This window comes from Dreissena polymorpha, chromosome 4 (assembly GCF_020536995.1).
Source record: "Dreissena polymorpha isolate Duluth1 chromosome 4, UMN_Dpol_1.0, whole genome shotgun sequence".
NCBI lineage: Eukaryota > Metazoa > Mollusca > Bivalvia > Myida > Dreissenidae > Dreissena > Dreissena polymorpha.
The window spans coordinates 58,914,316-58,928,629 of NC_068358.1; the positions used below are offsets into that span (position 1 = coordinate 58,914,316).

The following is a 14,314-nucleotide window of genomic DNA, read 5'->3' on the forward strand; positions in this document are numbered from 1 at the left end:
GCATCATAAATTTAAAAAAAAAAAGATTAGTTAGTCAATAAATGTTAAAAGGACAATTATAATTATATTTAAAATCATAATTAATTTAGTGTATCTATAACTGCATACTTACTATTTTTCCCGTTGCTACTCATTACCTGATAACTCCGTATTTCCAGTTTTAAAGAAATTTCTGGTAAATATTTACGATAAAAGTTCTCATGAATTTCAAGAAATACAAACATTTGCCATTTTGCTTAAGTGTCAAATAAATTTTGGCATTTCGTCTACTGAATGTAATAACTAGAGTAACTGACATTTTGTGAATTGTTCTGGAAAGCATATTTTCAGACATTTTCCAAAATACAGTAAGAGCACTTACGTTATTTTTTGCGCTCACAATATTTCAGTGTTGAAATTATGATAACTGCTCCTTTCTTAATGTTTGATTTTAAAAAAAAAGACATCAATTTGGAGTTTTGGTTTGTTTTTAAAGTGTTATTATAATACTAATCAGAAAATTTGAATACGGAAAAATGTTTATTATTTTAATAAAATATCTTTTTGCTTCTCCTGAAAATTTAACAAAATGTCAGTTACGCCTCTTTTTACATTCAGAAAATGACATGCGTTTGTTATGTCAATTTCGAAAATTTGATAAAAACATTATTTTTGCCAAAATGGTTGACTTAATATTTTAACAGTTGATGTATGTCACCTTAATAAACACAACAATGGAAAAAAGTAAAAATGTATAAAATGTCAGTAACAGGACTTATTACATTCAGTAGGCGATTTGTTTCTATTTAAAGATGTGATGCAATATATAACCTCCAATCGGGGTGTTTTTTTTCCCACTGAACACGCATAAATCGCCTGAATTGATGTTCATGTTTTTATACAACACAAAATACACCCACACTTTCCATGCGCCGTTCTATATGTCTGCATATTTTGGGCGCACTTTTTATGCCCCCTTTCGAAGAAAAGGGGGTATATAGTTTTCGCACTGTCCATCTGTAAGTCTGTCAGTTTGTCTGTCAGTCTGTCTGTCACACTTTTTGTGTCCGCTCTCTAATTCAAATAGTTTTCATCCGATCTTTACCAAACTTGGTCAGAAGTTGTATCTAGACAATATCTAGGTCAAGTTCGAATATGGGTCATGCCGGGTCAAAAACTAGGTCACGGGGTCAAAAAAACAAATCGAAGGGAAGTAATAAGCTTTAAATGGACATAATTATCTGACCTGCCAATTATATATTCTTGTTAAATAAATCAAAGCGGCGCAGTAGGTGGCATTGTGTTTCTGACAAACACATCGTGGTAAAAGGTCAAGGTGATCCTTCAGTGTCTAAGGTCAAAAATACAAATCCAAGGGAAGTTATAAGCTTTAAAGGGAGATAATTATTCAACATTGAACAAAGCAACTTGATATTTGGCATGCATGTGTATCTCATGAAAATTGTTTCTAATCAATAACTTGTAAACGTAGAGGGACCGTTTGGTTTGATACTTCCAATGTTTATTGGCGTCGGACAGGCGATGGCCCCCATTAAAATTGGGGTCACTAGCTCAAAAGTCACTGTCACAGTATAACATGTAAAATCGTTTCTGATCAGTAACTCCTCAACTGATTTACCGATTGGCCTGTTACTTCCCATGTGCATTGGCCTTGGACAGTAGATTACCCCTATTGAAATTGGGGTCACCAGGTCAAAGGTCAAGGTCACTGTCGCAAGAAGTGTGAAAACTGTTTCCGATCGATAACTTGTAAACGAATTTTAACTATTTGCTTGATACTTCAAATGTGGATTGGCCTTGGACAGTAGATGACCCGTATTTAATTGGCTAAGCCACACTAATAGTAATATGTTGAGAATGATTAACTACATTTGTATTATGGTCAGTTTGCAAAAAATCCTGTGTAAAGGCACTGTTGGAGGGGGGGGGGATCTGTTTTCTGTTTTATAAAAGTCGAAATTGTTCCTCGCAGTATTTGTTTAAAAATAAGGGGGTGGGGGGGGGGGGGGGAAAAATTAGGGACTAAAAAAACTTATTTACATTATGTTGAAATACTCAGTTTTTTGTTTTTTTTGTAAGTGATAATTTAGAAATAATTAATAACAATAGTGTCAGGCAAGCTAGCTCAGTTGGTCGAGTGCTTAACTACAAATCTGAGGATCGCCATTGCTATTCTCACCCTGGCTGAATTACTTGTGTCCGGATGGCTCATGAAATTCTTTCTACCACTTTTTTCCCCCTACATGTACATCTGATTCAAGTAGGGCAGTTGTCAGTTACTGGAATAAGTTTGCGTACTAAGAACTGAAATAAACAGCTAACCCAGGAAAAGAGTGAGTTGGCTATTTTACCGTGGTGATGTGACTAAAATACTGTTGACAAGAGCGTAAAAACAGACTAATTATTTGTATTTTCAGGTGAACTTGCGACTTATCCTTGTGAGTGGTCGAACGAAAGAGTTTTTATTCAGTCATGCTAGCTCGGCTGCAGACATCACTGAGCATGTCTATACTACCTGGCCTGCAGGTAATATTGAGATGTGTTGAAATTTTTTCCATCAAACTATAACCTAAATACCTGTACATGATATTTTTGTAATACAACTTTAAATGAGCTTCCAATGAAATTAGAGGATCCACTAACAGATATTTATTGAAATCAAAGTCATCTCAAATGTAAAATAATAACACATGTTTTTAATGGAAACATAGGAATTAATTATTATAATTTAGTATCAGTAATTAGTATAAATTACATCACAAATTGACGCTTGACATATATGATGATACATAAAAATCCATTACAGGCATTCAGTATACTATTCACAGTCATTGAATGTTGTTAATTTAATCTCTAGCTCGGCGTTTTCGGAGAAAACCCGAGGTATTGTCATAGCCAGCTCGTCGTTCGCCTTCCGCGTCGTGCTAAAACCTTAACATTTTGTTAAGGTTTTGAACATTGGCTCTAAAATCAAATTGCTTCCACCTACAACTTTGAAACTTCATATTTAGATGCACCTTGATGAGTTCTACAACCCACACCCATTTTGGGTCACTAGGTCAAAGGTCAAGGTCATTGTGACCTTTAAAAAGGAAAGAAAAGAAAACAAATTCTGACAAGCTTTCATTAATTAAAAACTGCATCCGTAGCAGAGCGTGGCAGTGGCACCTGTTAATGTTATGCGGTGCTCTTGTTTCACCATATTTTGCATTCCAGATTGGTCGGACGAAAAACTACCTGAAACGAACATTCTTCGACTTATATACCAAGGGAGGTTTCTTCATGGAAATGTCACTTTAGGAGGTAAGAAGTTTGTTAGGTGTTAGCAGAAGAAAAGGCAAACAAGTCACTAAAATTAGTAGAAAATTTATCATAGATCAATTGTTGATGTTTTTCCTTAAAAAAACAAAAACATCAATATTTCCTGTTTTTAATGTCCTGTTTTTGGTATTCTGAATAAAGCAATCAAGTTAATTAGTTATTATTAGAATTGATTTATTAAAATGTTACACTTTTTTTCAACTGCATTCTTATAATGTTCTTTTTTACTGGCACATTTCAGCTTTACAACTACCACTCGGTAAAACGACAGTCATGCATTTGGTAGCACGAGAAAACTTGCCGGAGCCAAACAGTCAGGGTATACTTGTGTATTTGATTGCATGATAGCCCATTTTAACTTCAAGTTTAACTTAATGAAAAAAAAAAGTTTAAATGTAAATTTTAACAATTTCTGAAGTTAATTTTATTGTGTTCATATAACTCTCATGTACTGGTAAATCTAGTCTATTTATGTCTATTTATTACAAAACTCTACTCTTGATTCATTATGACCCCTGTTTAAAGAACCAGGGAATATTGCTTTGCTCCTGTGCATCAGTCGTTGGATGATCGGAAGGCTGGTTGATCTGTTGACTATTTCGTTCTCACATGATTTTTGGGAAATGCTCTGAATAACCATCACCCACATTGGTAGGCTGGTTGCTTGGTAGCAAAGGAAGATGCCTATTGAAATTCAGGTGAACAGGTCAAAGGTCAAGGTCGCAAGGGCTAGTGAGATTACATTTAATAGGTACATATACATTAATTTGAAGTACAGAAAATACTCATAAGACTTTCAATTGTGTTAAAGCACCTTCATTCTCGAAATAACTGAATTCCCTTATTATGGGACAGATTATGGTACTGGCAGTCATAAATGTTTCAAGTAATTAACTCTTTCAGTGCTGGAACTGAATTTTGAAGGCCTTTGCAAACAGTTTTGATCCAGATGAGACGCCACAGAACGTGACGTCTCACCAGGATCCTAACTGTTTGCTATTCTAATAGTATTCTTTAAAAAAAAAAATGAAAAAAATGCTAATTTTAGAAATTCAGCAGACGACATTTAAGCAGACAACAAATTTCCCAGCATGCAAAGGGTTAATCCTGATTACACCAGTGATTATCAAAAACTATTTTCCAACCAGTTTCATTAGCCATATAGTGCAGATCTACATGTTGGGGATTAAAGACATTATATTTTATATATAAGTTGGGGAGGTTGGGGGGCATACATGTCATACAAGCAGCTCTGGTTTTGTTTTGAGTTTTGTTTTGACCCTTTAAATGTTTCATGCCTTTTTTTTCAGGCCAACTCAAGAAAGACAAGAGTGGTGAGACCAGCTGCAGTCTATGTTGTGTTCTTCTGTGATTCATCTCAGTCTGTCGACCAATGGGATTTGTTCTTATTAGTCATGTGATTTGTGCTGCCCAATCAGAACACTGCATCTGTCAAACCTTCACATGGCTGACTTAAACTGACCACAGTGGTTCCTTTTGATAAGGGATCAGCAAATCTTGAATTAGGGATTCATGGGTCTAAGCTATAAATAAAATTGCAGTAGAAGTTTCACATTTTAAGATTTTTAATTGTAAAATTGGATATCATTTAAGGGATTTTGTATTGATAGATTAATAATCCTGATGAAATGACAAATATCTTCTGCTATTATTCATTTTACTTGTTAAGCAAACAAGTTAAAATACTTTTCTTTTTGTTGGTTATTTAAGTGTTTGAATCCTTAATTAATTGGATATATAAATGTACAAATACAGTCTAAGCGAAAGAAAAAGACAACACTAATTATCATACGGGAGTAAGGATTTATTTGCGTGAACAAATTGGTATTGAAAGAAATGCCAAAGTTTTAGCAGTGAAAGTTTATATTTGTTGATTACATTGCTGCTGGGAAGCCATATGGAATCATTCAGATTGGAGATTTTTACTGTTATATTTCTACACCAAATTGTTTTTTAAAGCATTTATGCGTGGACAGTTTAGATTAGTCTGCTACTTGCATTCACATTTTCAGTAGAATGCCAATTTCTTATTATGCTCCCCAAAAATTTTCGGGGTGAGCATATAGTCGCCGCTTCATCTGTCCGTGCGTCCGTCCGTGCACAATTTTTTTCCAGGCTATTTCTCAGCAATTAATGACTGGAATTCAATTAAACTTTATGGGAAGCTTCACTACCAAAAGCAGATGTGCATATTATCAGCCGGTTCTGGTCGGATGATTTTTCACAGAGTTATGGCCCTTTGAAATTTTCCATTAACTGTACATATAGTGCAATTCTTGTCCAGGCTATTTCTCAGCAACTAATGACCGGAATTCAATGAAACTTTATGGGAAGCTTCACTACCAAAAGGAGATGTGCATATTATCAGCCAGTTCTGGTCGGATGATTTTTCACAGAGTGATGGCCCTTTGAAATTTTCCATTAACTGTACATATAGTGCAATTCTTGTCCGGTCTATTTCTCAGCAACTAATGACTGGAATTCAATGAAACTTTATGGGAAGCTTCACTACCAACAGGAGATGTGCATATTATCAGCCGGTTCTCGTAGGATGATTTTTCACAGTTATGGCCCTTTGAAATTTTCCATTGTACATATAGTGCAATTCTTGTCCGAGCTATTTCTCAGCAACTTATTACGGGAATTCAATGAAATTTTAGAGCAAGCTTCACTACCAACAGGAGATGTGCATATTATCAGCCGGTTATGGTCGGATGATTTTTCACAGAGTTATGGCCTTTTGAAATTTTCTATAAACTGTACATATAGTGCAATTCTTGTCCGGGCTATTTCTCCCCAACTACTGACTGGAATTCAATGAAGCTTTATGGGAAGCTTAACTACCTTGAGGAGATGCGCATGTTATTTGTTGGTTCTGGTTAGATGATTTATTGAGAGTTATGGCCCTTTGAAATTTTTAAGTTGCTAAACCATCCATCGTATTATTTTGTCCAAAGTTATGCCCCTCAAGACATTTCCTTTTATCTGAATATATAGTGCAATATTGTGACAAAAAAAAACTTTGGGGAGCATCACCTGTCTCCGACGGTTTCTTGTTTGATAATTTGTGTGAAATTGGTAGTATATATTATTATTTTTTTAAGTATCATTCGATGATGTTAGAAACATCAGGATCAAGAGCCAAAATGTGCGATACAATGTGTGCTACTAAAAATGGTGGATAATCAATGGAGATGCTAGGTTTTCATTAAGTTTGAAAGAACATGGATTATTCCCAACAAGTCCGTGTCACGAGTAAATGGGTTGAATGCCATATAAGGTCAGTGTAGCTCCAGATTTAGTCCGCTACAAAATCATGCGAGGTTTTGTTTTCTCAAGAGAAGACAGGGTAGCTCCTGAATAAACTTGGAGGATGTGCAGGTTTGTCAGGAACTATGCAGGCAGTATATGCCATAAGATCCATTTCGCATTAAGAGGGTGTAAATTGACAGGGTAATTTAAGTTTATTTTTACAAAAACTTAAAAAATTAGCCTGGTGTTATATAATTTTTTGTGCAAATTTGCAGGGGTCACAATTAAAGTCCCTCAATATATAATACATTTGCAAATATTAAGTAATAACAAGGGAGACCCTTTTTAAAGGCCTTCAATGCACGTTAAGGCTAGAAACTCCTCAAGTAAAACAAGGTTAAATATGATTTCTACAAACTGCGCATCTCTGTATTTTGTTATCCTATAAATTTCCCTAGATAAAGTTGACAGTTCAAATGTATTTTGAATGAATTGATTTGACGCAAGTATTGCATTTGCGGCAATTATATTTATTTTTAAAGGGCATAAGTATGCTTAAAATGACACTGAAGGAAGTATTCCTCTTAGTCTGTTAACATGAATTCTAATGCATTTCAAAAGACATGTACATGTAGTCGGTGCTGTATTATGAGGACTATGTTAATAAAAAGGGCCTTGTTAAGGAGACATATAATCAAAAATGAGTCTTGTGCAATATGCTTCCTGCCTAGCTCAAGCCTGGTCTCGAAGTTGTGCATTCTGGTAAGGAGTAACACTGTTAGTTTAAATGTTACCAATTGTAACGTGGTCTCATTACCGGACAGGGTAGCTGCGCAGGCTGGTCTTGAGCTACACTGGCAGCATATGGCTTAAAACCCAATTTCGCATGATGTGGCTCAAATCAGATTACAATCAGGTCTCTGCTTGATTAGCATTCCATGTTGGAAAATGATTGATCAACGCAACTGAGAAAGTGAAAGACATTTTCATGGTAATCATAAGAAAATGATACTTATACTTGGAAACTTTTTTTTTACATAGTCTGTTTTACAAATACTTGTATAATAACAGTTTTGTGGAATTATGGTAGTCAAGACTTCATTTTGTGTAATAACCTGTATTTATAGTTAATCAGATTTTAAGTGCATGTCTGTTGTCCATTGTTAATTTCTGGCTGCTCATTTATTGAAGACATAAATTGAAGTTCCCACATGTTAAGTTGCATCCTTTCATGACTGCAAACATATTTTCATCCCTGTGAAAATAATGATGTTTGAACTCGCACTTGTTTATGGATGAGGTTTACATTTTCAAAAAAAAAATTGTTGCTTTAAAATTTCTGATAAATCAGTTGAATGTTGATTGTGTATTGCTCACATTAATATTGTTTCTGAGGTCCTTAGTTATGTCAGACAGTTCATCACTGATAACTATATTATTAATGTGCATACTTAAAAACTATATGAAAAAAATCAAAACTTATTTGTATTGTCTGTATTAAATTTAAAGATTCTATTGTTGTCAGAATCTGTGCTTTTATTTGTCTCACATTTTTGTAAAAATGTTAACATTTCTTGCTCGTATAAATTGGTCTGTGTTGATTTGTACAGTGTACATGAAAATTCTCATCAAATGTATATCCTAGTTTTACAAGGGTTTCACTGTTTAGTTGTCTACGGTAATTCTTAGCTTTGGTAAGAATGCTGGTGTAAATGAAGTTGTTAAGGTCATGTAATGTTTGGATATTGAAAATTTAAATTTTGTAATAACTGAATTCATTCTCATTTATCTCACTTTCAAGTCTGCAAAATTGTAACCATTGGTTTAATCAACCATGTTTAAAGTTTTGAGGCATTTTTATCTTTCTCATCTGGCAAAATCTTTGCTTTCAAGGATGAAATCTGCAGAACTGGTGAAAATTTGTGCTGAGTTTGGACAGTGTTTAATGCACAAAGGATTGTGAATTATTTTCGTATAAAAAATAACAATTGTAAACTTTATCCAATCTGTTACGTTTTTATGCTCCCCCCAAATTTTTTGGGGGAGCATAAAGTCGCTGCTTCGTCTGTCCATGCGCGTGTCCGACGGTGCACAATTTTTGTCCGGGCTATTTCTCAGCAATTAATGACCGGAACTTAATTAAACTTTATGGGAAGCTTCACTACCAAGAGGAGATGTGCATATTATCAGCCGGTTCTGGTCGGATGATTTTTCACAGAGTTGTGGCCCTTTGAAATTTTCAATTAACTGTACATATAGTGCAATTCTTGTCCGGGCTATTTCTCCCCAACTACTGACTGGAATTCAATGAAGCTTAATGGGAAGCTTAACTACCTTGAGGAGATGCGCATGTTATTTGTGGGTTCTGGTTAGATGATTTATTTATAGAGTTATGGCCCTTTGAAAGTTTTAAGTTGCTAAACCATCCATGGTATTATTTTGTCCAAAGTTATGCCCCTCAAAACGTTTCCTTTTATCTGAATATATAGTGCAATATTGTGACAAAAAAACCTTTGGGGAGCATCACCCGTCTCCGACGGTTTCTTGTTTTAATAAGCTGTCACTGTGCACATAAAACTGCGTATATTTTGAATGGCAAAATTAATTCAGTTTGTTAAACATGCCATCATTAAAATAATTCCAAGTTATTTAGTGTAACTTCTTTTTTTATAGCTCAGCTGAGCGCAACATACATAATTGTGAAATTTTGTGATCAACTTTTGTCTGTCGTCCGTCAAGCGTCGTGAACATTTGTTTGTTAACACTGTAGAGGCTACATTTAGTGTCCAGTCTTCATGAAGCTTGGTCAGTAGATTTGTCCCACTGATATCTTGGATGTGTTTTAAAATGGTTTCGGTTTATTGAAATACATGGCCGCCAGTGTTGGGGCATTTTTTTGCTCTCCATATATATATGAGGAGCATATAGTTGCCAGTTTGGGGTTCTTTACTTACTTCTTTACTTCTGTCATTCTTTTGTTACAGTTTCTCATAGCGCCTTCAATACTTTACTGATCTCTTACATATTTGGCATGTAGGTACCTTGCATGGACCTCTACCTTTTGATGCGGTTTGAGGTCACTGGGGTCAAGGTCACCGAGGCTAATAATAGATTTTCCGTCACACTTTTGTTACAGTTTCTCATAGCTCCTTCAATATTTTACCTATCTCTTACATATTTGGCCTGTAGGTACCTTGCTTGGAACTCTACCTTTTGATTAGGTTTGACATCACTGGGGTCAAGGTCACCGAGGCTAATAATATATTTTCTGCACACTTTTGTTACCGTTTCTCATTGCGCCTTCAATATTTTACCGATCTCTTCCATATTTAGCATGTAGGTACCTTGCATGGACCTCTACCTTTTGATGAGGTTTGACCTCACTGGGGTCAAGGTCACTGAGGCTTATAATAGATTTTCCGTCACACTTTTGTTACAGTTTCTCATAGCTCCTTCAATATTTTACCTATCTCTTACATATTTGGCCTGTAGGTACCTTGCTTGGAACTCTTCCTTTTGATGAGGTTTGACGTCACTGGGGTCAAGGTCACCGAGGCTAATAATAGATTTTCCAGCACACTTGTTACAGTTTCTCATAGCGCATTCAATATTTTACCCATCTCTTACATATTTGGCATGTACGTACCTTGCATGGACCTCTACCTTTTGATGAGGTTTGACGTCACTGGGGTCAAGGTCACTGAGGCTATTAATAGATTTTCTGTCACATTTTTGTTACAGTTTCTCATAGCGCCTTCAATATTTTACTGATCTCTTCCACATTTATCATGTAGGTACCTTGCATGGACCTCTACCTTTTGATGAGGTTTGAGGTCACTGGGGTCAAGGTCACCAAGGCTAATAATAGATTTTCTCAAAGTCAAATTTTGGTTACAGTTTCTCATTGCGCCTTCAATATTTGACCGATCTCTTGTATATTTGGGATGTAGGTACCTTGCATGAACCTCTAGCTTTTTGATAAGTTTTGAGGTCACTGGGGTCAAGGTCACCGAGGCTAAAAATAGATTTTCTCAAGGTCACACTTTTTTCAACACAGTTAAACCATATATCGTCAAAGCATCATTGGGGAGCATCCATCAGTTTTGCTGATATTCTTGTTCCTTATTTAGCTATTATTATAGTTAATCCTTGTTTACACTTGAAGTTGAATCGTCACTGAACATGGTCTGAATTTGTTCTAATGATATCTTGGCCTGCACAGAACAGGTCACCTCCTTTTTATCTTATGTGAGCAACTTTGAGCCTTTCAGGCCCTCTTGTTTTAGCTCATGTGAACACATATTGAATATATAGTTATTAGAATGCTGTGTTGTCTGACTATGTGTGTGGATGTGTCTGTTAAGGTTTTCCCCCAATTTCTTTTTCTCCTTAACAGCTTGGCAGATTTGAATTAAACTTCTCAGGAGTAATTCTTTGGTGGCCCTTTTTCAAAGCTGTTCAAAGCCCTCCGGTCCATTGCATATGTAGGTCACCAAATTTAAACATACCGGTAAATTTAAAACATGAAAACTTCAACACTTCTCTGAAACCATATCCTGGGGCTATATTGTTTCCTTTATTATGTGCGTAGTGAAAACTTCAAAAATCTTAAACACATTAGTTCGGTATTTGGCATCTAACATATGATGGTTCTCTACCAAATTTGTTGTATCATGTGATTGGGGTCAAAACTTGCCCCAAACTTGGGAGTAACTTGTTTACCTTATATGCTTACTGTGAAAACTGTGAAAATCATCTCTCAAACTGTGAGGCACAGAAGGTTTATCTTTGGCATGAAACATGGTATGTTGATCCTCTGCCTTGTCTGTTGAAATCATGCCCCTGGTGTCAAAATTGTCTCCACCTAGGGTCAAGTTGTTTTCTTTACACATGTATTTGGTAGTACAAAATTTACACATTTTTTCATCTGAAACCAGTTTGGTATATGGCATGTAACATCAAATTATGCCCCTGGGGTCAACATTGCTAATAATTTGGTTTAATGATATTCTGCCAAGTTTTAAAATCAATGTGGTTGGTTGAAAAGTTTGGCCAAATGGGTGCAAGTTTCCTGATATGGCTGTATTATGTGAACTATTCTTCATGTTGCTTTTTTGTCTAATGTTTAGTGTAACTGGCTCATTTGTTCTTATGATATCTGGGCCATTTTCAAAAATGATGTAGAAAAAAATCACAAAAAGTTGCTGAGAACAGGTCAGTTCCCAAAATGTCAGGTGAGGGAACAAGGGATTATGGCCCTTTTGTTTAAAATAAATTAGATGTGAGTAGTGCAATTTTTTTTTACTCTCTTTTTTTTTAAACATGTTTGTGCAACTAAACTTCTATTGTATTAGCTTCTTTCTCAGGTGCTGTTTTGTAATTGTTTCAAAACCACACTCCATCAGAATTCGCGGTTTAATCCTAACAATTTGATTATATCAAAATAATATTTATGTCCTTAACATGAAAGAGCCTTAATCAATGCAACTACATGCGTCACAATAAGTTTATTGCAAAGTTTCATTTCGTACCTGATTCAAAATTATTATAGATTTCAATTGGAGTTTATTGAGTAAATGTTATTATTTATTTGTACCATTAAATAATGAAAATTATAATGCAACATGTTAAATTTAGTGGACTGTTAACTGCCAAAGAAGTGTTAGCTTGAAGTAATACTAGTTCACGTTTTGGGCAATGTTTAATGACTTTGATATGGCTTGATGTAATGCCGGACATTGACATGGGTTGATGTTATGTCGTTATCAATTACAGTTGGTTTAGTGTTTAATACTTTAATGTTATAACCATGAAATTGATACCTTAACAAGAGGTGAGGTTAGATTGTGTGGACCAGAACAGAGACATTATATGGACAATATTGGATGTTTTATCGCAGTAGGTTGCAGTTCATCCAAAGTTTTTTGGTTTATATCGGATAATATGTTGTGTAGGATCTTACTTGTATAATCATAATTTTTAATTCATTGACAGCTAGCTGTTTATGACATTTACCTTTACATATTTGAATTTGTTTGTCAATGTATGAGGCTTATTGCACTGTGAAACAGTCGTTATGTTAACCCTTTCAGTGCGGGAACCGAATTTTGAAGGCCTTTGCAAACAGTTTTGATCCAGATGAGACGCCTCAGAACGTGGTGTCTCATCAGGATCCAAACTGTTTGCTATTCTGATAATATTCTTTGAAAAAAATCGAAGAAAATGCTTATTTTAGAAATACAGCAGACAACATTTTAGCAGAAGACAAATATCCCAGCATGCAAAGGGTTATCTTTGTTATAATATGAGCCTTTATGAGCTTTGTGCATTCGGCACAAGAAAATAAGGGAAGATACTTTCGGCTTTTATGGGATTTTGTGTTTAAAGAAAGTCTCTTTTATACGAAAATCCAGTTTAGGCGGAAAGTTTCAACCCTGATTAGCTTGTGTGTACTGCATCGGCTAATCTGGGAAGACTCTTTTTACGCACATGCATTTAGCCCAGTTTTCACAGAACAAGGCTTTTATGTTTATGTTATGTAGAAGGCAAGTCACCAGAAAATGGTTGCTTTATCATACATCTGTACAGTATCCACTATTTGTGGTTCTATTATTTTATAGTTTCGTCTTCTTTGTACATGTCGGTTTCGTATACTTATTACAACTTACTATTTTTTTCCCTTCCGTTTTGCAGAATTGTATGCATGCATATTGAGTAAAACTGTTGTTATTGTAATGTTAAAGCATTTCCAAGATGCACTTTGAAATTAAATATTCTGTAAATGTCAGTAGTTGTATTCCACTTTGTTTATTATACCCTCTCTTCTCGATACTTAATAAAGGGGGTATACCGGAGTCACCATGGACATCCGTCCCTCCGTTTTTCTGTCTGTCCGTGGACAAAAAATTGTCCAAAAAGGTTATACACATTACAGCATACAATATTTTAACTTTTATATTGTTGCTTATGATATGAAGTGAAGCATGTGCAATTTTTTAGCGTTGCACGCCCACCTTACATGCTCTTGGTGAAATAAAGTGATCGCTTTTTGTTCGTCATGCGTCGTTACCTTGTAAAAACTCTAGAGGCCTTATTTTTTGCTCAATCATCATGAAACTTGCTCAGAAAATTTGTTCTCATGATATCTTTACCTAATTCCAAAATGGTCAGATCCGTCAGGAATGGTTCTGGTCCGCTGAGAATAAGTCCTTCATGTAGCTGGGCTTTTTTATGTCCCCCACTATAGTAGTGGGGGACATATTGTTTTTGCCCTGTTTGTCTGTTGGTCCGTTGGTCTGTTTGGGCCAACTTTATCATTTTGCAATAACTTTTGCTATATTGAAGATAGCAACCTCATATTTGGCATGCATATGTATCTCATGAAGCTGCACATTTTGAGTGGTGAAAGGTCAAGGTCATCCTTCAAGGTCAGAGGTCAAATATATGTGGCCAAAATCGCTCATTTTATGAATACTTTTGCAATATTGAAGATAGCAACTTGATATTTGGCATGCATGTGTATCTCATGGAGCTGCACATTTTGAGTGGTGAAAGGTCAAGGTCATCCTTCAAGGTCAGAGGTCAAATATATGTGGCCCAAATCGCTTATTTTATAAATACTTTTGCAATATTGAAGATAGCAACTTGATATTTGGCATGCATGTGCATCTCATGGAGCTGCACATTTTGAGTGGTGAAAGGTCATGGTCAAGGTCATCCT

The 14,314-nt window shown here is 35.4% G+C and overlaps 1 protein-coding gene and 1 long non-coding RNA gene across 2 annotated transcripts in view; one reads left to right on the top strand and one right to left on the bottom strand.

Annotated features, from left to right (window-relative positions):
- The window catches only part of LOC127876045 (PDZ domain-containing protein 11-like), a 180,861-nt gene that overhangs the window by 36,981 nt on the left and 129,566 nt on the right, over positions 1 to 14,314 (bottom strand). The gene's annotated exons all lie outside the window — the stretch shown is intronic.
- On the top strand, positions 4,700 to 13,381 carry LOC127876048 (uncharacterized). The gene is made up of 2 exons (XR_008047622.1): positions 4,700 to 9,966; positions 10,119 to 13,381. It is a non-coding gene; the product is annotated as an uncharacterized LOC127876048 (long non-coding RNA).